The sequence below is a fragment of the Camelus bactrianus genome, chromosome 26 (assembly GCF_048773025.1).
Source record: "Camelus bactrianus isolate YW-2024 breed Bactrian camel chromosome 26, ASM4877302v1, whole genome shotgun sequence".
Lineage (NCBI taxonomy): Eukaryota > Metazoa > Chordata > Mammalia > Artiodactyla > Camelidae > Camelus > Camelus bactrianus.
The window spans coordinates 2397681-2424495 of NC_133564.1; the positions used below are offsets into that span (position 1 = coordinate 2397681).

Sequence of the window (26815 nt, forward strand, 5' to 3'; positions counted from 1 at the left end):
TATTGGTTCCTGTAAATGAAAACCTCAGATCTGAGGTCTGGCTTCAGTCAAGGAGAGATACTGTAGCCCAGATGATGTCAAGGGCTGGTCTTGTCCTGTCTTCATTCTGTGTCCAATGATGTCTCAGCATGCTGCTTCTAGGCACTCAGCATCCCAGATCATCCATCCAAACCAAGAGAGGTCTCTTTGGCAGCTTCCTCTCTTGATAGAGGAAGCTTATCATTCACATGGGCACAAGCACGTATCTCCTCACATAATAGTGGCTCTTACTGGGTTATTTGCCAATTCTCCAATCATGTGTGAGGCCAATACAATGAGGGGTATTATTTGTCTTAAACCAACTGAGATCTACCTCTGGTGCTTCAGAATGAGTTGGTTAATCGAGCTTAAATCACAGGACTAAAAACAAAAGGGAGGTTATTTATCCTAAAGCAAATTCTGGGCCCTCTTCTAAGACTGGGGACAGATCCAGGACAACAGTTCTGTCCAGTACTGAGTACTTTCAAATTATCTTTAATGAGCAAATGTTAAAATTATGATCAGAAAAGATGATAAATAAGAAGAAACTTGAGGAAGGAGAATGGAAAGCTTTCCTGTTTCATAAGAAATATTGAACCCATTAAGTGCTTGGAAGAAAAATGGAAATGTGTCAAGTTTGTAAAAGTTGTGAAATGAATTACAATTGATTTCACAGACCATGTAGTAGACAGTGCTCTACAGTTAGTGTGTCTTTGGGCTCTTTGAGTATTTCAGTTCTTTCACTTAATAGTTGCTTCATTTGGGGCAAATTGCATCATCTCCATGTGGCTCTATTTCCTCATCTGTAAAAGAGATATAATATTACCTTCCCAACAGGGTGATTGTGAGGATTTAGAAAAATAGATGTGTGCTGAAGCAATAGTAAGCATTTAAAGAATCTTAACTATTAAGTTTACTTAATACATAATTAAAAAATTATTATGCAGACTTTTTAAAAATGCATAGTATTTAAATAGCCTATATGTGCTGTACAAGAGAGGAAGGCTTAATATACTTTGTATAATACATTTTTCACAGCCTTAACTAATTTTCACATTTAATCACACACACACCAAAAAGTTATTCCTTTCACAATCATGAAGACTTACTGTGAAGAAAAGGATGATGAAAGAGAGTAGAGGAGAAAATAAAATGCTTTCTCTACAAACTGATGGCTTAAAAACTAAGAAAAACACCTTTTTTAAGACTTTGGTCACCATATTCATAGCTAATACTTAGGTATAGTTTTTCACATGCCTGTGGTTAATGTTCTAATTGTTTTCACAATTAGTAAATCATTGACTCATCACAATAGTCCTATAAATTGCTATTATTATCCCCCCATTATATGGGTGAGGAGATTGAAGCCCCTAGAAGTTAAGAAATTTGCACAAGGCCCCACAGCTAGCATCGGAGCTGGGATCCAGAAGCAGGAGTGTGGCTCCCGGAGGGGCTTGTAAACACTCCATCTGCTCTCCCCTGCAGGTGCAAGCCAGCCTCCCGCTGTTACTGTAAATAACATGATGTGGTTCACCTAGTCTTGAAATTCACATTCTTTGTAGCTTTCTCTCTGGGGCAGCCATCAGGAGCAGCCAGGGACCCTGAGTACATGCTTCTGGACTATGACCAAGAAGGTAGATGGAAGGAAAACAGTTTAAAAATGGGACCTTTAATGTGCATTCTTCAGTGGGCAGAAAAATACCTGCCTAGTGAGGAACTGAAGCCTTACCAGCCACGTGCAAATTATGCTTCAGACACTCCCGTTGCCCTTGAGTCCACACAGTCAGAACTACAATGGATCAGGGACATGAATCTTGTGCAAATGCAGGGAGTAGGAGTACCTGCCATTTTAAGATCTCAAGGAGTATGTAAAGCATGTGAAGCTTTCATCAGCAGAGACCTGCAGTCACTTCCACTATTTCCCTCAGGGCATGTCCACAGCTTCACTGGTCCTATTCAGAATGAAGATGACAGCTAGCACCTGCTGACCCCTGAATCAATGATAGGTTCTCCCTTGAAAGGAAGCATATCCCCTTCATGGGTTACAACTAGTTCATAACCTAAATAATTCTATAGATGTAGAAGGGATACTTTCATTGGTTCTGCTATCACAGACTTGTCTCCAAAAGAACATGCCACCAGTTACTCCATTTTCAGCCATTTAAAGATATACTTAACAGGCTTCCTTCTTTAGTGCAGTTTTAGGTTTACAGAAAAATTCACAGAAAGTGGAGTTCCCATATATTCCTTATGCCCTGCACACAGCTGCTCCTGCTGTCAGCATGTTACATTAGTGGATGTACTCATTCTTTTTGACATCCTTCATTCCTCCTCCCCTAAAATTTAACATGCCGGATATTCACGTCTCTTGTGGCATTTACATGCGATTTACATCACTTCTCAGGTTTATGTGAGGTTTACAGCACGTGCATGTTGTCTGTTTAAGCGTAGATTGGGGGCAAGTTTTCTGTGTAAAAATATGATCATTAGTGAGCCTTATGCTGCTGGGCTTTTGGGTTGTCAGGTCCTGTTGACCATTGCTTCAGTTATTGGGATCATTGTCTACGGACTTTCAGTGTTCATTGTATTTTCAGCAGTACTTCCCAAGAACCTGAATGGAAGAGACCCAATCCAGAAGTACCTGACTGTGCAGGTGGGCCACGCCCATCACTGCTTCCCTCATCAGTTTTAACATCATCGTGACCCTGAACGCCATATATGAGAAAGTGGCAATCAAGATGACTGAGTCTGTTAAGCTCCTTCTGCAGCTGAGGTCATTTCTACACCAGTTTTAGAACCAGGTCAAAACAGAGACTTTATCTTTTAGGCACTTCAATTCCAGTACATTACAGTCTTTAGAAAACTTCAAGTGTAAACGTATTTTCTCTAGCCTATATAAGAAGTGAATTAGCTGCAGCTATGCATTAGTAAAAGGGACAAAGAAAGCTTTAGAATGTCCAAGCTCTGTGTAAATATGTCAGTGCTTAATAATAATTTCAATTACATTAGATCATGTACCCTATTGTTGAAAGTAAATAGTCTCTCTATTGCAAATAAGTGGAAGAGGGTCGTGGTTCCAGTGGCAGATTTGCTTGTGCGTTACGGAGAGGACAAGTAATCACACTGTTATGTGTCCTTCCCCCATGCTGTTCCTGTTAGTGTAGCTCCATTCTCATCAGCTGTGGCTTCTATAACAAATGTTTCTTCTCTCTGGCTTGTATCCCAGCCAGCGGCTTAGCGGCCCTAGTTAACTGCTTCCCACACACTGCATGTGGCTGGGTCGTTCTCCCAGTTGTCTGCTCAGTGGTCATCTTCTGAAAACACTAAGACCAATTCAAATTTTGAACTAGGAGGATGTTTTATGTTCCCCAAATGCTTCTAGCAAGTTGCCCCGTGTTTTGTTTGTTTTCTTCAATAGTCCTACCTTCCTGCCGTTCAGGGAGACAAGAGAATTTCACTTAGCAGGATGTTTAGAAGTAGCTTTCTTTCAACTTACACCTGACAGAGGACAGTTCTTGCCCATTGGATACTGTTGTGCTTATAAATTTTAAGGAACGGGTGAGTTTGTTTTTTTTTTTGCCTTGTGTGATATTGCATTCATAGTGGGAGAAACTCTTACAACAGTGTGTACAGTTGGAATTAACATAGTAGCTATTTTAAGGAATTCAAAACAGCTTATATGAAAAAAGTGTGAATTGTGTATATATATATATATACATATTTAGCTTGTTAACTCATGTGTCCGTGGCTTTGATTATGGTCTCAAAGCTGTTCACAGTTTTACAGACTTAACTTTTCTTTATTCTAGCTGCAGAGATCCCAAGGACCAGACTGACTGTGGGAAAAACCTAGCCATGAAGGTGTTCTTCTTCCAGTTTGTCAAATACTACTCCTCGTGTTTCTACATCACATTCTTTAATGGCAGATTTGTGACTTATCCTGGAGATCTGGTGTATTGGCTGTGAAAATACAGAAATGAAGACTTGTGAATACAGCTTTGTGTTCTGACAGTCTAACCTGTTTCATGTTTTCTCTTAGTTGCCCAATGAAGAGTGTCTTTACTCTCTGTTCCTTAGATTTTTTTAGGCATAAAATAATGACTTTATTTCATGTTAGAGCTATCTAAAATTTAAATGAGATTTTCTTTCTAATATTCCAGTGTGACCCAGGTGGCTGTCTCCTTGAACTGATGATGCAGCTGACAATAATCATGGGAGGACAGTCCATCTGGAATAACATACAAGAGGTGTTACTTCCGTGAGTACTAAGTCATGTGATCTTGGGGTGAGAACGGCCCACCCATCCAAGTAATTTTCCTGCATGCCCATCTCTAAAACAGGGGAGACTCTCTGCTTATTAAAGCTCTCCAGATAAGATGATCCAGCCAACAGTGTAAACATACCTCCTGTTTAATAATTATGTTTAAATTCCTTCCTTTTTATGTTTAAATTAAATCCTCAAGTGCTATAGTTTCTGCTTATTAGCCCATCACTGGGGACTGACTGATCAGAGCCCGTTGAGTGATGGCCCTTTTTGGGGCCATGAACTAAGTTTTCCCACAACTTCCCGCAACTTTCTCCTCCTTTTATACATGCATTTAAAAATCCATAACAGGAATTTGTTGAGTGCCTAGTATGTGTTAGTCACTGTATTAAATGTTGTACATATATGTGTGTGTGTGTGTACAATTTAATCACCCAAACAATCCTTATTCTTATCTTCCTTTTCAAATGAAGATCCTGTGGCTTAAAGAGGGTAAATGATTTGCCCAAGTTCTCATTGCCAATAAGAGACCACTGTGGGACTCAGATGTAAGACCCTATCTCATGGAATTCATGTTCTTCTAAGAACAGAGACTCTCTTGGTGTCCTAAGGCACAGGGCTACATAATGTTTTAAGAGACACTTGTCTAAAATAATAACTACAGAGGTTTTGACTTACTGTTCTCTTCCTAAAAATGAGAAAAGCATATGTTAGCAAAGGTCACACTGTCCTTTGGATTTTCACATAAGCCCTATCCCATATCAAAGTGGACAGTCCAGTGTTATCTGCAATTTCTGAACATTTCAAGGAGCTTAGTGTATTCACTTTCTGTTGTAACAAGTATCCCCAAATGACATGGTAGTAGGAAGAAAAAAGAAATAGTCTCCACTAAACAACACAAATTTAACCTTGTAGGGTTCTTGAACGCAGGAGCCTGCTGAAGTCAAAATATTGGCACGGCTGTTTCTGAAGGCCTCAGGGGAAACTGTATCTTTGACTTTTCTGGCTTCCAGAGGCCACCTACGTCTCTTGGCCTGTGACCTCTTTTCCTTCTCTCAAGGTCAGCATGGTTGTGTGCCTCTGACTCTGATCCTGTGGTCAAATCTCCTCTCCTCTCTCCCCTCTTCTGTCTCCCTCTTCCTACTTTAATGACCCTGGTGATTACAATGGGCTCACCTCTATAATCCAGCTCGTCTCTCTTAGAGAAGGCTGGTTAGCAACGTTAACCGCATCTGAAATCATAGACCCCCTTTGCAAGGGAAACTGACCTCTTCCTATTTTCTGGTGATAAGGACATAGACATATTGGGGGGGAACATTTTTCTGCCCACCACACTAAGCTTTTTAAGATAATTTCTGGCTTTGAGTTTCTGTCCTCATGAAACTGTTGATCTCTCTTCTGTCTTGCCTTCCACAAAATCATTCTGCTCCTGGCCAACCTAACTGCATTGCTCACCACTCTCTGTGGTGTCCCCCAAAACCAATTACACAAGCAATTCTTACTGTTGTTTGGAGCATGGAGGAGAAACTCAAATAACTTGAATTTTGAAATAAAAACCTCCATCATTTTAAAATCTTCCATGCCACTATAAAAAAAATTATTTTTTAACTTCATTTTTTAATTTTTAAACTATTTTAAACTTTGTAACTTTTTTTAAACTTTACTTTTTTTCTTATCATCCTTCATTGTAAGCTCCAGAAACCTGCTATTCTGTCCACCGCATCCAAGTTCCCTTTCACTGTTTCTCCTCCCTTCCCTAACTTTCCTTCACTCTCCCTTATTACCAATTTTCTGTCCATTCTCTTTATAGGGCAGTTAAATTATTTTTTCTTTCCTTCTTTCTGTTTTTGCAGAGTGAACACATTTGTGTGTCAGTGTGTCCTTCCACATTTCTTCACAAGGTTTTCATCTTTCAGCTTCAGGATGGATTACTGTGGTCTGTCTCTAAACAAAGGCATTTCCCTTGTCCCCCAGCTCACCATGCCCCTCAAAAAAAAGATTCTGATCTTTGCTGTGAAATGAATCTTTTTTTTCCCTACTGTGCAGTAGACAACTCTTACCCTGAGCTCACAGTCAGATTTCTCCAGAGGAGTAAAAGTAGCTCATGTGCAAATAATACTACTTTTCTCTGTGAAAAGAAATAGATCAGATAGAGGAAATACTTAACTCAGATTACTCAAAAGCATTTCCTGAAGGAAATAGGTTAATTATTTAACACTAAATTTTGTTGAATCTGGTTATCAGTGAGCTATTTTTACCAATCAAGAAGGATATATTTCCTAAATTGGTACTGAGCAATTCATGTGAAATGAAACTTGCTCACATTAACTAGTTTAAAGTAAAGGATGCATTATAGTATCTGTGGTCTGTTTATACCTTCGCTTAAGTAAGCACATTGTTGTAGGTTCCAGTGAGCTGAACTTTGCCTACATGTATTTCTACTCTGGGCTAAAATATTTAGGGAAAATATTTTGAATTATGTTTCCCTTTTTTGAATATCAGAAATTCTGAATGGTAGCCAAGTTCGAGGGTGGCTTGTGTTTTCCTCACTGCCTCTTCTCTTTGTATAAGGTGCCAGTTTCCTTCTTAATTTTTCATATAAAATCCTAACATACTAAAGATCTATCAATTACTCTTGCTGCCCCAAAACTATACCCATCCTCAAAAATACATAGGAAGGGAAAAGAAAACTTATCAAAGTTAGTGACTATTTTCATGCTATTTAAATATGTCTAAAGGAACATAATGAAATGAATTTTACCATATCTCACCTGCCTCCACCCCCCAATCCCATGTGGGTTTGTTGAGTAGGATTCTGGGAGCAAATGAAGAAGGACAGTGATGCCGTGATCCAGGCTCTCTCTGCGGTCTCCCCAGCACTTGGATCGGCACTTGGTATAAAGTAGGTCTCAGTCCGAGCCAGCTGAGTGAGTGAGTGACTCACAGGCATCGAATGAGTAACATCAGTGAATTAACAGCATTCTTTGTAGGACTCAGAGAATAAGCTGAGTGCCCTATGGCCTTCCCAGCCTCACGTACTATTTTGATGTTAGGGTCATTTCTGGGAAAGTTATTCTGTACTTGACAAAAGTCTAGTACAATTCCAGGGTTAAGTAACTTGCCCTAGGGAAATTTTATGATAAAATATTAAGAAAAATGGTTAAATGCCCAACATGACATAGCACTGTCCTTTGGTGTTTAGATAATGTATGGCTGTAATTTTCTTACTTTATATGCTTTCTACATTTTCCACCGTGTGTACGCACTACTATATAGTAAGAAAATGCAAATATTTAAAAGAGAAAATCTCTCTTCTCCAGATATGATTTGGTTAGAGGATGAGTCAGATAGATATATTAAGAGAATCTTAAATACATGTGTCCATAATTCACTCTTTAAATCCAGGAACAGGAAACTCAGGAATGAAATAGATTAAGAGAATCAAAGATACTTGTATTCAAGATTAGCAAGTAGGAGTGTCCTCAAAAGAAAAGGTGATTATCTATAATTCAGGTATTAAATGTGATAATGAACGTACAAAGACAACATGAAGTAGAAAATGCCACGTGGGAAGCACTGAGTAAAGGGCAATTTACCATGATTATGCCAATATGTGTGGTCAATTCCCAAGCAAATTATTGTGTAACCCCTGCTAGAGGGAGAAAGCTTCCAGCCTTGGCTGAAGAGTGGGGAGGATCCAGTGTCTGTATTTTTTAAAATGTCTACAGGTGTTTCTCATGTGCAAATTGGTATCCCTGCATGAGAACCATAAACCAACAGAAAACCCAAAAGACCGAGGACAATGATGGGTTGCCGACAGCCCAAGCTTTTCTGCCACAGAAGAGTGGTTCCAGTCAGGAAGACTGAGCAAGAGGCTCAGAGTCTTAGCTAAGGACAAGCAAGTCGGGACTTCTAATACGACCTAATGTCATCGACGGGGGAGGGCAGTTCAGCACAAGAAGGGAGCACCAGGTGAGTTAACATGGAAGTTACATCCTGGATCCAAACCGTGATGGATTTGGGTCCCGGAGGGTTAAAGCCCTGCTTCCGTTGGGCATGGACCGCATTCCACAAGAGGCTGAGACAGGAATTATGAGGCAGAGAAAAATTCCCCCAGGGGACTCCCGAGTCTGGGTGCCTGGAAGGGTGATGGACGAGCGCGGTCCCAGCTCCACCCGCACCGCAGGGCTCCGAGTGGCTGTGGAGCTGTGCGCTCCCGGCCGGACCTCAGACCTGACTGCAGTGCTCCGGGCTGCGGCCTGGGGAGCGGCGTCAGGAGCAGGCTGTCCCCGTCATTCTCGTAGGTGCTGCAGTGACCCCCACCCCGGTGGCCACGGCGTTCCCAAGCCAAGGGTCTAAGTGACTTCAACCTTATTTACAGGTGACCACAGCTAGTTAGCCTGTGCTGCTCAAAAAGAAGATCCCATATGGGGTTTTGATGTGTTAGGGGGTTTGCTAATACCTGGCCTGCTTTGAATCGTTTCATCTTGACAGCAGCCTGGGCAGTCGAAGTTTCACCTCCCAATTTTATTTCAACATTTTTTGTTGAAAGTATAGTTGGTGTAAAATATTGTGTTAATTCTTGGTATACAGCATAGTGATTCACATATACATACATATATATATATATATATTCCTTGTCATATACTTTTCCACTATAGGCTATTAAAAGTTATTGAATGTAGTTCCCTGTGCTATACAGTAGGATCTTGTTTGAAACAAAAATTACTAAACAAAGTAACAAAGGAAGCAGACTAAACCTATCCATGTATACGGCACAGTTGAGTTTATCTCAGGATTTAAATGTGGTTTTGAGCTCCAGGATCTCTTTATCAACTTATCATATGTAAAGTGCCTGTGGAACACTTCTCAGAAAAATGTTTAAAAATCATAAGATTTAGAGAATAAAGAAGGAAGATAATTATACTGAAAAGCAGGTATCAAAATATAGAAATGGGCATTTTGTGATACAGTAATATCTGAATTATTGGAAGGACGTGTTGAATAAGCGGATCCAGTGGTGGGTCTACTGACCGCAACATTCTGCCACAGCAGTGAGTGTAAATCAACTTCTGAGATCTGCAACAATTGCATTTTGAATGTAAATAAAGTTAAATAACAAATAAGCCATGAAGTGTGGATTCAGATTCAGGGGTATCTCGAGTCCATATCCCCACCCCTTCACAGAGCTCCCTGCTCTTCCCCTAATGTCATTAAAAGAATTGGGGAAAGTTTGTGAAGCGAAGGGCATGTTCCATTGCAAAGAAATCTCGTAGCAAACCTGGGAGCATGGCCAGGGAAAGGTTAATGCTGAGATCAGAGGCAGTGGGAAACCTAGCAGGGGAAGCTCTTTACAAGTCACATCATATACTCTGTGTGTGTCCACGTGTGTGTGCATACAGACGTGTGGGCATGTATGATGTATACACCTGCCTTTCGTGTGAAGACGCCTCACTGTCCAAAATTGAAATCCATCCAAACGTGCAGTGCAGTCAGCCGAAGCTCCGCCAGATGCTAAGTTGTCTGTTGTTGCTCTGTCTCTTCTGCTGAACTCCACGAGTAAACCACGCGCCAGCTGTTGCTTTCAGGAACAACAGCTCTGTAGTCTACAGGTCCATGCCTTGTTTCACTGCCAACTCCGAATTCCTTTCAGGACAAATTGCCATTTGAAAAAGGGGGAAGCATTCAGTTGTCCCACAAGCCTCTGAGTGAGGAAAAAACATAACCTTAGGGACAGCTCTGTGGGACAACATCCAGAAGGGTGCAGAGCACTGGGCTGCGAGTCGAGGCTGTTTCTTTCAAGCTCTGCACTGAATTTGAGGTGGCATGTCACTTCTTTGGCCCTTGATTTGTTCAGCTGAAATTAGGGTCTTGGACATGTTCGATCCAACGGTAGAGTATCACTTTTCTGCTCAGTGATCCTCCATGGTTCCACAATTCCTTCAGAGGGAAAAATGAACATCCTCACGGCAGCCTCTAAGGCTCCACCCCCGAAAACCACCACTTATTTCCTATTCACTCTGGCCCACACCAGCCTCCATGCTGTCTGTCCAGCGTGAGGGACCCCAAGGCCTGTGATCACTGTTCCCTCTGCCCACCCCTTTGCCTCCGTCTTTGCCTTATTCAAAGGTCACTTGCCCCATCCACACTCCTCCCTACCACACATTCCTCGCCCTCCTTTATTTTCCTCTGCAGCACTTATCACCAGCTCACCGACCCTGTATTTCTTTCTTTTACTTATTTTCTCTGACAATTTACAAACTGGAAATGCCATGGTGGATAATAGCAGAGAAATGGGGGAAAAAACAAATGAGGGTAGGTATCTTCTAAAAGCTAAAGTGCCCACCTGAAAAGGAGGTAGGAGATAAAGTAGTAGTAGTCGTTACAATTTTGGTAAACACAAGGTACGTAGTCAGGACTAGTTTTCACAATACTTGAGTGTAGGTAGGCAGCAATAAAAAGAAATTTATCCTGAAAACAAGAAATTAAATTCTTGGGAAGATGATGTGTTCAGCTTGAAATGTCAGTAATACTTTTATGACCTTGGTCTGATAATATCTTGCTTTATAATTTGATCTGTTTGACAGATGGGTCATGAATCTAATGATGCCACAGTTTCGGGAGCAGAACAGACCACCCCACGATGGGAATGGGACAACCATCTGTATCCAACGGGCAAACTGGGGTTATTTTATGAATACCCTGAAATGAGTAAGTCATCAGTGGGGATTTCTGTGCTGTCGGTTATACTAGAATATGCTTTGGGTCTCAGAAGCATCGGTTACCGAGCCAAACAAAGACCTAGCATACCGAAACGGATCCCGCTTTTCTCAATTAGATGCAATTATGCAGTCAGGCTTTCAAATAGGTTGCCTGTGTATATCTTTGTCAATATTTATGTTGTACAAAGCTGAAGGTTTACTGCCAAGGAATGAAATGGAATACTCATTCAGGTAATTATCCATCATTGATTCTCAGATCCTTCTGGTCATGTCGTCTAAGGATGAACTCAGAACCGTTACTAGATGTGACTCAGCACGGGCTGCAGCCCGTGTGGCACAGCTGTTGGCTGATATCCTTCTAAACAGAGACATGTGAGCCCGCCAGCCTGTGCAGAAAGCCCGCAAGAGCATCCTGCCTCATGGCAGCAAGGGTCACAGGGTCACCCCTTCCACACCTCACACCTGCCTTTGACATTTTTCCTATTTCTTCTGGCCGATGGTTTCAGCCTGGTTCCTTGAGTCACCTCATGGCACATCACTGGCTTGAATTCAGGATGAATTTGCTGATCTGGAGTATTGGTAGAACACAGATCCCCTCCTTCTCCAATGTCTTTGTCCATTTCTGTAAATTTGCTTGGCCTTTGTTTCTCTTTGTTTGAACTTGGTTTTGAGCTCTCGGTTGCCTTTAAATTGTTGCATCTCAAAATAGATTTCCATAGGAAACTTCATCTTTTCTATTATGCATGGCGCACTTTTATCTACTAGAAGGCTGATGATGTGCACGTTTTGTATCTGAGACCTTTGAGCTCACCACTGCCTTGAATTACTTTTTTTTTTTAAGCTTAGGAGACAGGAAAGTATTTTTGTCAATAGGCTTTGCATTTATGCATGCCGGTTCATGTCTGCAAGACACCCCATTGGGCTTCTTGTTTATAAGTCTACAGAAAGAGGGAGTTTTCTTTTTCCTAAATTACATGCTATATATATAATAATTGCTTTTAAAATATATAATATACATAGAAACGCATCTGATTCCCTCGGTGAATGAAAGGTCATTTTGTGTCATCTTCAGTCAGCTATGCTTTGTGGCCTGGTGTCTGATTTGAGTTTCATCTTTGCTTTTGTTGTGCTTAGTGACCAGGTTCGATTAAGGGTGCAGCTCCTGTCCCTGGTGTAGAAATTATGTTCGTTTTTTCTGCTTATTTTCAAAAGGACTTTAATCCAATGACCTGTTATACCAAAATGAGTCATAATTGTAAATATTTCTTATTGGGGCTATTATCAGCATTAATAATAACAACAACATTCTGAGGGCAGCATATCATTTGGTATTTTAACACACACGAAAAAAGCCTTGGAAAATAGTTATTGTTCTAGTTAAGTCAAATAAAGGTCATTGAAAGGAAAAGTTGTACGCTTTTGGGAGAAATTGATAGGACTTTTAGAACTTTATAGTCTCATTAAAATACTAATTAAATAATTCAGCCTAACTCTACCCTACATAACAGGATGGAGTAACAGCTATTGTAGAGAGACTGTTCAGATTTATTCGTTTTCCTATTCTCTAAATAATCCCTAACGAATTAGAAAATTCAATCCATTTCTGAGAGTAGGCAGTCTGTTATTCTGTATTCAACGCTGGAGTGAAACTTATTTTGTGTTCTTTTCGTTCATGGGAGATAGGATTTCCAAGTGCTTTTTGAATTATTTTTGTTCCTCTCAAATAAAGTGCCTTTGGTGGTGATCTCCTGACCTCAGTTTCCTCTTCCCAGTTTTCCCCATGATCATTAATGACACCACACCTGCCTTTTTAGTTAGGCCTCTTAGCCGCTGAAGGGGAACAGCTTCTGACAGATGACCCTGGAGCCCTCCACACTTGCTTCTTTAGGCCTCGCACCCTGCCACCATCCCTAGTCTCCTTCGCCAGAAGTATCTTTCTCTGCTTTTCTGCCTGGAAGGGCTCTTGCCAAGCCTTGGCAGCAAACCCTCAACTTTTTAGAGATTTTCTGCTCTCCTCTCTAAGCATGAATTGCAGTTGATTCTTGTCTTGATGGTGCCTGATCATGTCTGTGTCCATTGCGCTCCCCGTCTGGACTGATTCTGTCGGAGGCAATAGTCAGGCTTTTCATCTTCCCGTGCATGTCTGAAGCACCACAGCCTGGACCCTGGTTCTCATACGTGTTTAAGTGACTTGAGCTTGGAGTTTCAATGCACTCACATACAACTGTTAGATGAGTTGGCGGTAACATTGTCCCCAAGGCCCCCACAAGGTTCTATAGGGCATATGTTTTTTTCTGAGTGAAATTTCTCTTTTATTTGTTCTAGTGATTTCCCCACTGTCCTTTGAGATTATTGGAGTAACCCTGAGTTATTAACCACAATAGCTCACCCCCAGAAGCAAAAGATCCTGCTGTTTGAGAACTCAGACACGGGACATAAGAGAAATAATCTATCAGTCTTAAAATCTGGAAGCCATAAGATACCGTTTTGTACTTAGAGCACCCACAGCACAAACACCAGTCTCTCAAGAACTTGGCGCTGCCTTCCCAGAGGGCGGGTGCCGTAAGTGAAATGCAGTGAGTGATGAAGTGAGAGCTCTTCGTCTCTGGTACTGCCTTTTCCACCCTTGCTGTGTTAACTTGATCTTCCCTTCATATATTATGTTCTCCATTTAATTTACTGCAGTTAATATCAGTTGTTCTTCAACATCTCCTTGCACCCGCCCCCTCCATTCCCTCTCTCTCCAGTGCTCTCCCACCCACGCCTCTCCTGCGCTCTCCAGGACCAGGCCTTTCTCCCCCACGCCCTCACCTCTGTTCTGTCTGCCCACCACCTGCACTGACATTTCCTTAACTCCACAGAATGAACTTTCCAAAATGGCAGCTGAGTAACTGGGGGGGATTGTAGACCTCTCATCCCTTTACTGATTCATTCATTTATCTATCCAACAAACACTGAGCACCTGCTATGCCAAACACTGTATCAACTGCTGAGGAGACCAAGACATGTAAGACTTGTTGTCTGCACTCCGCAGGGCAGGCGAGACTTGGCGAGTAGTTGATGGATTCCTAAGCAGGTGAACACACATTGGACTTCATAGAGCTGGGAATATTTGAACTGAATTTTGAAAGGTGAAAGGAAGTTAGCTCTCTAATGTGTGGTAGAGGGAGTGGACACTTCATGCAGAGAGGTAGAGACATATAAGAGTACACGGCATGAAGCGGCTTGGCCAGACTGAAGAACAACAAGTAGGGTTAGAACAAAGTATCCACAGGTGGGAATATCAGGTGCACAAGGCCACTGTCACGATGGGTCTTCTGTGATTAGACTTGAATGTATCCTTAAAGAAACAGGGCTATATTGGAATATATGTAAGCAAGAGAATTGTATAATGATTATGTTAAAGTAGATCTGGTTATACTGGCAGCAGAATGGATAATAACATTTTTGGGGGGAGGCCCATATTTTGGGGGGAAAGGATATTTCGGGGGCCACCCCAGGTAATCCAGACAAGTGGCACACGCCTGCAGAGAGGCCCTGGGCAGAGGGAGAGTGTCGTGGGTGGCAGAAGTGGTGACTGCTGCAGAGGGGACTACAGGGCCGGGGCAGCGGGCTGCAGAGCTGCTGAGGTGACTTTCCAGTGACCCATCTGGAGAGTGGATCTGCAGTGGGAGTGTAAGGGGAGGAGATGCTTTCGAGGAGATGGTTCTGTGTGTGGCATTTTGATTGCAAAGTGTCTATGGGACATCTGAGGAGTGATGCCCGTTGTTAAGCTGGATTCAACAGTCAGGAGCTCAGAGGAGCTGTGGGTGAGGCCGTGGGGGCGATTCATTCCTGCCAAGTGGAGGATTGAGGACGAGGCCCTGGGGAAAATGGCCATGTACATGGCACATGGGAGAAGAGAAATCCACCAAGAGAAAGAAGAATAGCAGAGCTGTTGGGAGAAACTAGTTGAGGCAACACAGAGAAGGCTGTAACCTGGCTTAAGAGGGATTTGAACACTGACTAAAAGGAGCATAGTGAGAAAGGGGGGGTGTGTGGGGCAATAAAGCAAGAGATAAAGCCCACCTTTAATTGCCAAGCCTGGGGAAAAGGAGGAGGAGGACTATAATTAGGTAGACTTTAAAAAACAGATCTGTGTGTATCTGTGTGTGTGCATATGTGCACACAAACTTTTCTGACTGGGCTTTTTAAGTTTATTTAAGTAAAACAAAAATTAAGGGGGGAAAACATCCCCCTGAGAGGAAAATATTTGTCCACGGCAAAAGCTAACTGGTAATCAAATAAACACGAGCTGAAAATGCTGACTAGTTTGAAACACGCAGCCACCGGCAGTACAACTCCTGTCTCAGTGCTGCGATGAGGGCCGTGGGGGATGCAGGGCTCTGAGCCCTGAGGAGTCTTCAGCGCAGGTACTTCTCCAAGAAACTGGACTTTAAAGGGAAGAAGAAAGTGTAGAACATATCAGAGAGCAATACAGGGCCGTGAGAGAGGGTTGGGCGAGGGTTCGTTTTATTTTACAGTGGGCGTTTCTGGCCTTGCTGAGTTGCTAGGCCTTTGCTCTTTTTGGTCTTTGTTCCAAAAGCTTTTTAGAAAGTTCTTCTCGCTTGAAAATCTGAACAGATTAAATCATGTTGGGTTATTTCTGGTGTTTTATTTTTTAATTAAAAAATTATCTGGAATTTATTTTAATGTCATAAATGAGGACACTCTACCAGGTCTTCCAATGATTTCGCTAATTACTGCAGAACTTGAATCCACTGATTTGAAGTGTCAGTTTTATAATATTACTAAAATCTCATAAATATCCACGTCTATTCTTGAAATGTAATGTATTTCATTCATACTCTCAGTGCACTATTTCTATACTCTTTCCATGACCATAGATTAATACCTCCTAGAGTTGGTCCTGTTTTATCCTTTTCCAGAATATCCCTAATACTACAAATTCAAACATCCCTCCTCATTACTTTATTTGTATATATAGGTATATTTCTGGAATACATTTAGGATCACCTTTCAGATTTTTTTCTTAAATCCATTTGGGATTATTAACTAAATTTGCATTCAGATACTAAATTTATTTTGGAGAAAAAATGTTCTATGTCCCCCAAATTTGAGTCTGCCCACTGAAGAGGGTGGTGCATTCTACTGTTCATTCAATCATCTTTTTTTTTTCTTTTTTTAAATCATTTATCAGAATCTTCTTAATATTTTTCATTAATTTATTTCTGAATAGTCTGTGCCTTCTTTGTCATTATAAAATGATATCTTTTCTGGGTTTTGATCTGGGTTGATTGCTAATAAACTCGTAATTTCTGGCTTCTCTTGAATAAGAAGGAGATCTGACACTGTGAGGCCCTATTTCCAATATGGTGATGGTGAGCATTGCGTTTCCTTAGGATGCCCACTTGCCAATTTGCCAGTGGCTGCACCCACTCCAAGCATTTCTGCTACTTACCTGCCCCCGTAGGCAGATGAGCTCATGTAGGGTTAGGTGGGTTATGGACACAGATACTGACATCAATGCTGCCACGCTGCTGAACCTGTGGCGTCACTAACTCTGGTTCTTGCTCTCTGACCTCCCTGAATATGACAGCTCCTTTTGGGCTGTGGAACTACTGCATCTTTCCAGCACTGTCGGCTTTTCTGCAACACACCCCTGCCTCTCAGGTCAGAAGCAAATGTCAGCTCCTCCTACCCATCCACCCCATTCACGGTCTTGCCGTTCCTGGCCAGAGTGGTCCCTACCCCTTGACTGAGCAGTAACACTAAAGGGACTATAAATTTGCCTCTCATCCACTGTCTTAGTTACATACCTGTGCTAGTTTACTTTAAAGGTCTGCCAGTTAGGAGGGGAGGGTCTAAAAGTCTTTTAGATCTCTGACCTTATCATTTCTAACCGCTCCCCCACCCTATGGAACAGCTTACCACAGATCTCTGCTGCCCCATCTGTAGCATTGCCCTGTAAATTACACACAGAGAGAAAAGAACTTCTAAGCCACCACCATAACTTTGACTTCCTGTGACCACACAGACCATAGAAATATCAAGATAAAAATTCTTGAAGAAGAATATTTTGCTTAGGAAGACACTTTAATTGCATACCTTTCTGTGACTTGTAATAACTTCATAGACCCTCTGAATGTGCTGCACTCACCTTCCCAGACTCAAGGGAGCTTGCTCACTTGCCTATATTCAGTGTATTTCCTCCAACATTCTCTATGCATAGCTTTCCCAAAGGTACATTTCTTATTTCTATTTAAATTGTTAGATACATCCACAATATTCTTTTTTTAATCCTCAAATACAAATCATCTTCCAAGATTGTATTATTTCAACACTGAGAGTGAATAATATGCTTCAAGATTCCCAAGTTTATTATGAGCAAATAATTATGGTTGGTTGAAGATTTTTAAGTATGTTATTCCTACTAAGGGTATATATGTGAAAGAAACAGGTTGTAATGAGTCTTCTTCCCAGAGATTTTATATTTGCCTTTTGTTTGGATTCTTTCACTGTTGAACATTATTATTACCATGAACGTCTTTTCTCTTTGGGATTTAGTTCACCATTTTCCCCTCTCTCTTTACAGGAGTAAAAGAATTTATGTTGTCCTTCCATCCATCCACCACTCCATGTTTTGTGTCCGTTCCTTCAACAGGTATTCAGTTTGGGTTCACCACAGTATATGTGGCCTCTTTCCAGTGGCCCCTCTGTTGGCTCTGGAGAACAATATATTGGAAATCAGAGTGGGTACGTGGAACCTTGACTACCCAGTATAGACGTATGGTGCCAGAAAAAGCCCAGAACATCTCAGCATGGCAGCCCACCATGCAAGGAACAGCAATTCTGGCTGTGGTGGACCAATGTGAATAAAAAGGCTTCATTGGGTGAAGACTTAGAAAAGTCCAAAAATGCATTGGCGTTGTTTCCTAAGGAATCTAGTGTTGGGTACTGTTTAATATGAGAGGGAGATGCTAACACTATTATCGTTATAAACAACATAGTTGTTGTAACTGTAATTGTTATTATTTTTAATATATTTTCTTTATAATTATTATTTGTGACTTACAAGACCCTTTCAGAGGCAGTTGTTAAGGAGCGTGGCCGTTATACTGTTGCTGAAGTGTTAATTCAGTAGAAGCATGGTAATAGCATTAATAAGTACTCACTCTTTTGATCCTCACATTGACTATAAAGGTCACCCAGCAGTTCTTGTATAATGGAGATAGAAATCTATCCGTTTAAGTGTTTGTAGAACTTAAAATAAGAGCAGACATTCCACCGCATTTGACCATATATTCCAGACAATCAGTTTAAAATAGGAACTACCTGATGAGGCCATAGAAACCCTTTGTGCATCCCCAATCATTCACTACCTTCCTGGTCCCCTGGGGCAGCGGTTCTTACAGAAGGTGGCCCCATCTCTCCTCCCCACCCCACTCTTGGACTTTGCTACCCACTGTTGGTCATTAGCTAAGCATCCTCAAGTCCTGCATGTGTCTGAGCTGTGAGGGAACAGAACTCAGCTGTTTACAAACTGTATTGACTATGACCAGTATGAACAGCCTCTCTCCTTCCCTGCCCACAACCCCACAGTGCAACACGGGGCTCACAACCACAGCGATTCCCATGCCAGCCCATCAGGAAACCTTCTTCCCTAGAAATATTCTTACAACCAGAGATGTTTCCTCCCTTACTTCACTGCCAGTTTCACTCCCAGGTTACAGTCCCCAACAAAAGGCTATCCCAGTTTGAATTTCTTAATCAAGTAGCATTGACCCTGAGTACCTGGCTTTTTCCTATGAGCACTCATAGAAATAGAACAGGGCCAGGCATTGGCTGTGGGCCAGGTTCCTGGGTGAGGGGACTTGCTGGGAGCTTCAGGTTCTGTAGCCTGGCCCGAGCTTAGCTCCCAACACGGCGTCTTCACATCTGCATTATTTCGGGCCAGGCTTCAACAGTTCAGAGTTTCATTTTATCATCTGCAAACAGAATAATCCCCTGCTGCATATTTTAAGACTGTTATATACCACAAAGGGTGCTTAGGGAATTCAGTGAGTCAATGCATGGAAGTCACACAACCTGGTCCTCAGGGAATGTTAGTTATCTTCATTATGCACCATCGATAAATTTGGCTCACAGACTTGGCCAGGTATCAAAACTACAGGCACAAGAATTTGACATTGTGTTACTGTCTGGATCATAGTCACAATTTTACACAGTAAAACAAGCTACCTGGGACCACCCAGCTGTCAGCCCACCCGACTCCCCACCCCAGGATTCCTGAATTTATCTGATTTGCTTGCTACCCCTACTTTTTGGAGAAAGTTGGCAAATCACACACAGTCAATGACTGCTAGGTTATGTCCATTCCCATTCACTCAAATTGCCCCATTTTCAGTATCCACTGTGCTGCAAAACATAGACTAATGTTCAGAAATATGACAGCAAGGCCTTTCCCGTTCCACAGTCAGAGAACTACGAATCTGTCATGTTTAATATGCCATGTGACACTAAGCAAAGCAGGAAAACAGGCTTCTGTGCTTTAAGAAAGTTTTTAACAATGACGTTTGAAACTAAAAGTGTTTTTGTTTGGCCTTCAGCTAACCAGAAAATTCAATTGACTCCTATTATCCATTACTCAGGTGTCCTGGTTTTATTGTATTAGGCACTTTTTCCTCATCTCCCCAGCATGGCTTTGCTCCATCAGCACAGATGGAGTGTCTCCAAGGCTGTTCCGTGTGCATAGGCGTGTGTATGCACACATGTGCACCCAATGATTGGTGCCACTGATTCATATCCAGGAGTTGTTCTGTCTTATAACTCAAGCACTGCTTTATTATATCCTAGAAAACTGCTTTTAGAACATTGATTGAACTATAGACCATCCTTTTGCCCACATTAGAAAGTGACATCTTCCAAGACACAGGTCCTGTGTGCTTGTATATATGTATAAGTAAGAATTAAATATGTATGTCATCCCCTCACATATTTAATTTGTGCCTTCCCAATTGAATGTGCACAGTAAAGGCTAACTTCCCATAACAGGAGAACTTTTAGGAAGTAAGAAGAAGGAATTAGCCACCATGGAGAAGACAGGATATCAAGCAGGAGTTTAGTGTAAAGTCATTTATACTAAAGCTGCTCTGGCTCAATAAATAAGTGGAATTGACATTGTTGTATCATGCCAGAGCATCTGCTATTGAAGACTGATTTTAATTTACTTTGATATAAGTGGAAAATTGTGTCAGAACAGCATGGGAAATGAAGAACACTGCATCTATCTGTACTCCTGAAGTGTGTTTCAGAGCTGCTCAATTTTGAGGAAAATTATCTTGTCTGGAGACAATAGAATTATTTTCATTGTTGGAATTTTTGTAGCTCCCAGAAGCACATCTGCAGGTGATTCTGTAAAAGTCTAGAGTTGACTTAAATAGCAGTAAATTTTAGCCTATTGAAATCAGGAGATGTGAAATATTTTTGCCTACCACCACCACCGCCACCACCACCACCAGGCAAGCACTTGTACACCCAGAGAGATTTCACATCAGAGGGAATGACAAAGCTGGTTCTGTTACTGAGGCCAAACTTGTTCTGCTCACTGCACAACAGTGATAAATAAATAAATCAGGAGACGAGGTTTTGGGGCAAGGAATAGTAACTTTATTCAGAAAGCTGGCAGACCAAGAAGATGGGGGACTAATATCCTGGAGAATCATCTTTCCCAAGTCAGAATTAAGGCTCCTTTTGAACTAAAAAGGGGAAGGGGTGTGGTTGGTTGTGCAAACTTCTTGCTGCCTGCATTCTTTGTTCTTGCAGCCATCCATGTGGCTCAGGCTATTGTGTCCCTGTAAGCCTGCAACAAAACAAAGGTTATTCTCTATTTTGCAACTTGCCATCTCTGCATAAGTGCAGAAGTGCTAACATCCTTAAAGGTCAGGGCCCCGAGAATAGGCTTTCCTGTAGGTTTTAGGCTAAAGGCAACGTTGTTTTACAAAAGGTGCAAAGCCAGCAAGATTAAGCCTGGAAAACAGGGCACAGTGCTTCAAACTAAAAGGAACAGATCCAATATGGCGTCAGATTTGTTCTCAATTACAGTTTTAGTTAGGGGAAATTTTGCAGCAGAAAATCCCCTCAGTTGTTTTTCTTGCTTTGCCTGAGATCTTGTTTGCTGGCTTGTGGTCTCATGGTGTCAAAACCGTATGTTCAGATGAATACTATTAAAATCATATGGTGCACAAAACATACCTATTCTGCTTCAAAAAAATGACTGAAACATTTAGCTTTGTTTATTCCCATAGAATTTGGATTGAATCTATTCTCGACTTTCTTCTTCTTCAAACCAGTTTTTTACTGGAGGATTTAAAGCCCAAATTAAAGAATTTTGGAGAAGACTCATGTAATTTATAAGACGTTTACATCCGAATTTAAGACTGACTCATATTTGTACTTTTAATCAAAGAACAAAATAAACTTTGTTAGTCAATCATTTATGACGTTTTAAACTTTGTCCATGTAATCTTTTGGAAGTTGAGAGGCTTAGACAATTGATATAACAAAACAGGTATCATTGCTTAACTGTGTGAATGAAAGAATCCCAGTATAGTTTCCTGAAAGTATACTTTATTAAAAATAATAACGAATTCTTGCTCTCAAATAAAGCAACAGACAGAAGCACATACTGAGTGTTTAAAATAAATAATACTGCGGGAAAAGTTATCTAAGCAACTCAAGATAGTATAGAGAAAAAAGGATGAACTTGAAGGAAAATAAATATTGTGCAATTAATATCTTATTTTTAAGAAGCAAATGATAAAAAAACCAATTTTTAAATGATTTATCGAAAAAGGATTTATATAAAGCCAACTTATTTTCATAAGTATTACATAAAACAGGGCTATCTAAATCTATATTATTAAAGAATAAAATATATGAAATATATCTCCAAGGTTAATTGATTTTCATAATATTATAATTTTTGAAAATATAACTTACATATACATATCCAAGAAGCTCTTCAGATAAACACAGTAACCTAGTATACAGTTATACCTATTCCACATAAAAAATGAAAAGGCAAGGATAATGCCCTTGCTTACGAACTGCCACTGGACTTCTGGATATTCCTTTAGGTTAAAGACCAAAAGCAAAGTAACTAGTCTACTTTGAAGCGGTCGCTCAAGATTTTAAGATATTCACTATCTATATCCAGTTACAGGAAAGACTTCAGTTTTCTGAAGTTTAAAAAAAAGAAATCAACTGCTGAAAACGAAATTCTGTAATGTCTCATGGCCATAACTATAAAGGCTCTAAATTAATGCTCCCTTAACTGTTTTTTTACAAGCACAGGTCATGATCATCACTTTCAAATTCCATTTATGCTAGATGAACGAACGTCTCCCCACATGCTCAATTCTGAGAGTTAAGTGTGTGTGAAAGCCGTCAGTCACCTACCTTATTGAGAAAACACAGTTTCATTTAAGTGGGAAACAACACTACATACATACATATGGGGAGGAACAAGTTCCAACTGGGAATTAAAGTGAAAACTGCAGGAACTTAAAATCGGCAGAGGAAACATACTGAGAATCCAGAGTAAGTGTTTTAACTGCAAACCATTTCCCTTAAGCTAGATGAACGAATGTCTTTCCACATGATCAATTCTGAGATATAAGTGTGAGTGAAAAAGTCAATCACGTAGCTTGTTGGGAACACAGCTTCTTTTCAGTGGGAAACTACACTACATAAATATATATGGGGAGGTTCTAGCTCCAAATCTGTTTTACAGTAAAAACTGCATGAACTTTCAACAGGCACTAGGAAACATACTGAAACCAGAGTAAGTGATTCTACTGAAACTCACTACATTTGAGCTAGATGAACGAATATCTCTCCACATGCTATGGTCTGAGATATAAGTGTGAGTGAAAGAAGACATTAACTTAGCTCGTTAGGAAAACAAATTTCTTTTCAGTTGGATTCTACACTACATAGATATATATTTATTGTTACTACCTCGAACTCGGGTTTACAGTGAAAACTGCATGAATTAAAACCCGGCATTTTGAAACAGAATGAGAAACCAGAGTAAGTGATCCTAAAGCATCCAATTCCGTTTGTGCTACATGAAAGAACATCTCTCCAAATGCTCAGTTCTCAGGTATACGTGTGTGTGTGGCCTTCAATCATCTAGCTTGTTGGGAACATAAAGTTTCTCTAATTTGGAAGCAACACGACATACATATATATGGGGAGGTACAAGCTCCAACTCGGTTTTACACTGAAAATTGCATGAACTTCAAAACGGTACTAGGAAAAATACTGAGAAACCAGAGTGTTTTTACAGCAACCAATTTCCTTTGTGCTAGATGAACGAACGTCTCGCCACATGATCAATTCTCAGAGATAAATGTGTGTTAAAGAGGACATTCACATATTTGGATGGAAAAAAAGGTTATTTTCAGTTGGAAAAAACAGAAAATATATATATGTGGGGAGGTACAAGCTCCAACAGGGTTTTAAGGTGAAAACTGAATTAATTCCAAACCAGCACTAGGAAACATACTGAGAAACCACAGTAAGTGTTTCTACGGCAACCCCTTCCGTTTCTGCTAAATTATAGAACGTCTCTCCTCAGGCTCAGTTCCGAAAGATAAATTTGTGTGAAAGCCTAACTTCACCTGGACTATAGGGAAAATACAGCTCCTTTTAAGTTGGAAATTACACTCCATACATATATATGGGGAGTTTCTAGCTCCAACACGGTATTACAGTGAAAAATTTAAAGTTAAAACCGGAAATAGGAAAAAGACTGACTAACAAGAGTAAGTGTCTCACCTTCAAGCTGTTCCCTCTGTGCTAGATGAACGAACGTCTCTAAACAAGCTCAGTTATAAGAGATAAGTGTGTGTGAAAGCCGAACTTCACATAGATTGTTGGGAACACAAAGTTTCCTTTCACATAGAAACAACAAAGCATGGATATATATAGGGAGGTACTAGCTCAAAATAGGTTTTACAGTGAAAAATACAGGAATATCAAACCGGCACTAGGAAAGAGACAGAAAAAACAGAGTAATTCTTTCACCTGCAACCCGTTCCCATTGTGCTAGATGAAAGAAAGTCTCTCAACATACTCAGTTCTGAGAGATAATTGTGTGGGGAAGCCGACTATCACCTAGCTTGTTGGGAACACAAAGTTTCTATTTAGTTGGAAACTACACTGAATAAATATATACGGGGAGGTACAAACTCCAAATCGGTTTTTCATTGAAAACTGCAGGAATTTCTTACCAGCACTAGGAAACAGACGGAGAAAAGAGAGTAATTGTTTATCTTTCAAACAGTTCCCTTTCTACTACATGAGCGAACGTCTCTCCACATGCTCAGTTCTGAGAGATAATTGTGTGTGAAAGCCGTCCTTCAACTATCTTGTTGGGAACATAAAGTTTATTTCAGGAAGAAACTACATAATATACATATATATGTTGTGGTATTAGCTCCAACACGGGTTTACAGTGAAAATTGCAGGAACATCAAACCGGCAGTAGGAAACAGACTGAGAAACCAGTATAAGAGTTACCCCTGCAACCCGTTCTTTTTGTGCTGGATGAACGAACGTCTCTCCACATGCTCAATTCTGAGAGATAAGTGTGTGTGAAAGCCGTCCTTCACCTAGCTTGTTGGGAACATAAAGTTTCTTTTCACTTAGAAATTACACTATATACATATATCTGGGGTGTTACTATCTCCCGCTTGATTTTACAGTGAAATCAGCAGGAATTTGAAACAGGAACTAGGAAGCAGAGTGAGAAAAAAGAGTAAGTGTTTCTCCTGATAACTTAACTTTTGTGCTAGATGAACAAACGTCTCTCAACATGCTCAGATCTGAGATATATGTGTGTGTGAAAGCCGTCCTTCACCTAGCGTGCTGGGTACACAAAGTTTCTTTTAAGTTGGAAACTGCAATATATATATATATATGGTTAGGTACAAGCGCCAATACGGTTTTTCAGTGAAAACAGCAGGGACTTCAAACAGAACCTAGGAAACAGACTGAGAAAACAGAGAAAAATATTTTCCCTGCAACCCGTTCCCTTTCTAATAGGTGAACGAACGACTCTCAACATGCTGAATACTGAGGGATACTTTTGTGTGGAAACCGTCCTTCAACAAGCTTGTTGGTAACACAAGATTCTTTTCAGTTGGAAACTACACTACATACATATATATGGGGGGTCACTAGCTCCAACTCGTCTTTACAGTGAAAACGGCAGGAATTTGAAACCGGTACTTGGAAAAACCATGAGAAACCAGAGTAAGTGTTCTCCTGCAAACCGTTCCTTTTGTGCTAAATAAACGAACGTCTCTCCACACGCTCAGTTCTGAGAATTAAGTGTGTGTGAAAGCCGTCCTTCACCTAGCTTGTTGGGAACACAAAGTTTCTTTTAATTTGGTATATACACTTCATACATATATATGGCTAGGTACTAAATCCAACTCAGTTTTACCGTGAAAAGGGCAGGAATTTAAAACCGGCACTAGGAAACAGAATGAGAAACCAGACTATGTGTTTCTCCTGCAAACTGTTCCCTTCGTGCTAGATGAACGAACGTCTCTCCACATGGTCTTTTCGGAGAGAGAAGTGCGTGTGAAAGCAGCCCTTCACATATCTTGTTGGCAACACAAATTTTCTTTTCATTTTGAAACTACACTACTTACACATATATGGGGAGGTACAAGTTCCAGCTCGGTTTTACACTGAAAACTGTAGGAACTTCAAACCGACAGAAAGAGAAACACTTTGAAAGCAAAATATTTCTCCTTTATCACGTTCCCTTCGTGCTAGAGTAACGAATATCTCTCAAAATGCCCAGTCTGAGAGATAAGTATGTGTGAAATGCGTACTTTACCTTAATTGTTGGGAAGACAAAGATTCTTTACAGTTAGAAATTTTACTGCATACATATATATTTGGGGAGGTTTTAGCTCCAACTCTGTTTTCAGAGAAAATTGCAGGAACTTGAAACGGGAACTGGGAAACTGACTGAAAATCCAGTGTAACTGTTTCTACTATTACACTTTCCCTTAGAGCTTGATGAACGAAATTCCTCCACTTGCTCAGTTCTGAGAGCTACGTGTGTGGGAAAGCCACCCTTCACCTAGCTGTTTGGGAACACAAGGTTTATTTTTAGTTCAAATTACACTGCATAAATGTATAAAGGGAGGTACAAACTCCCACTCGTTTTTTCATTGAAAACTGCAGGAATTTCTATCCGGAACTAGGAAACAGACTGAGAAAACAAAGTAAATGTATCTCCTACAACCAGATCCCTTTGGACTACATGAAGGAACGTCTCTCCACATGCTCAGTTGAGAGAAAATTTTTTGTGAAAGCCGTCCTTCAACTAGCTTGCTGGGAACATAAAATTTTTTATCAGTTAGAAATTACACTATATGGATATATATATTGAGGTACTAGCTCCAATAAAGTTTTACAGTGAAAACTGCTGGAACATCAAACGGGCACTAGGAAACAAAGTGAGAAAGCAGAAAAAAGTTTCCACTGCAAACCGTTTCCTTTGTACTAGATGAACGAACGTCTGTCAACATGCTGTGTTCTGAGAGATGTTTCTTAGAAAGCCGTGTTTCATATATCTTGTTGAGAACACAAATTTTTTTCAGATGAAAAAATATTATCTACTTATATATGGGGAGGTAGAAATTCCAACACGTTTTAAGTTTGAAAACTTCATAAACTTCACACAGGCACAAGGAAACAGACTAAGAAACAAGAGAAAGTATTTT

The 26815-nt window shown here is 40.6% G+C and overlaps 1 long non-coding RNA gene across 3 annotated transcripts in view; it reads left to right on the top strand.

Annotated features, from left to right (window-relative positions):
- LOC141575086 (uncharacterized) overlaps positions 1 to 21498 on the top strand; it is a 65556-nt gene extending 44058 nt beyond the window's left edge. The window contains exons 6-9 of one of the 3 annotated variants that reach the window (XR_012502402.1): positions 4178 to 4275; positions 8010 to 8253; positions 10869 to 10992; positions 17668 to 21498. This is a non-coding gene — a long non-coding RNA (uncharacterized LOC141575086). Of the gene's footprint in view, positions 1 to 4177; positions 4276 to 8009; positions 8254 to 10868; positions 10993 to 17598 lie in introns of all 3 variants that reach the window. The other 2 variants (XR_012502400.1, XR_012502401.1) reach the window with 2 other exon arrangements.
- The last annotated feature ends 5317 nt before the right edge of the window (positions 21499 to 26815 follow it).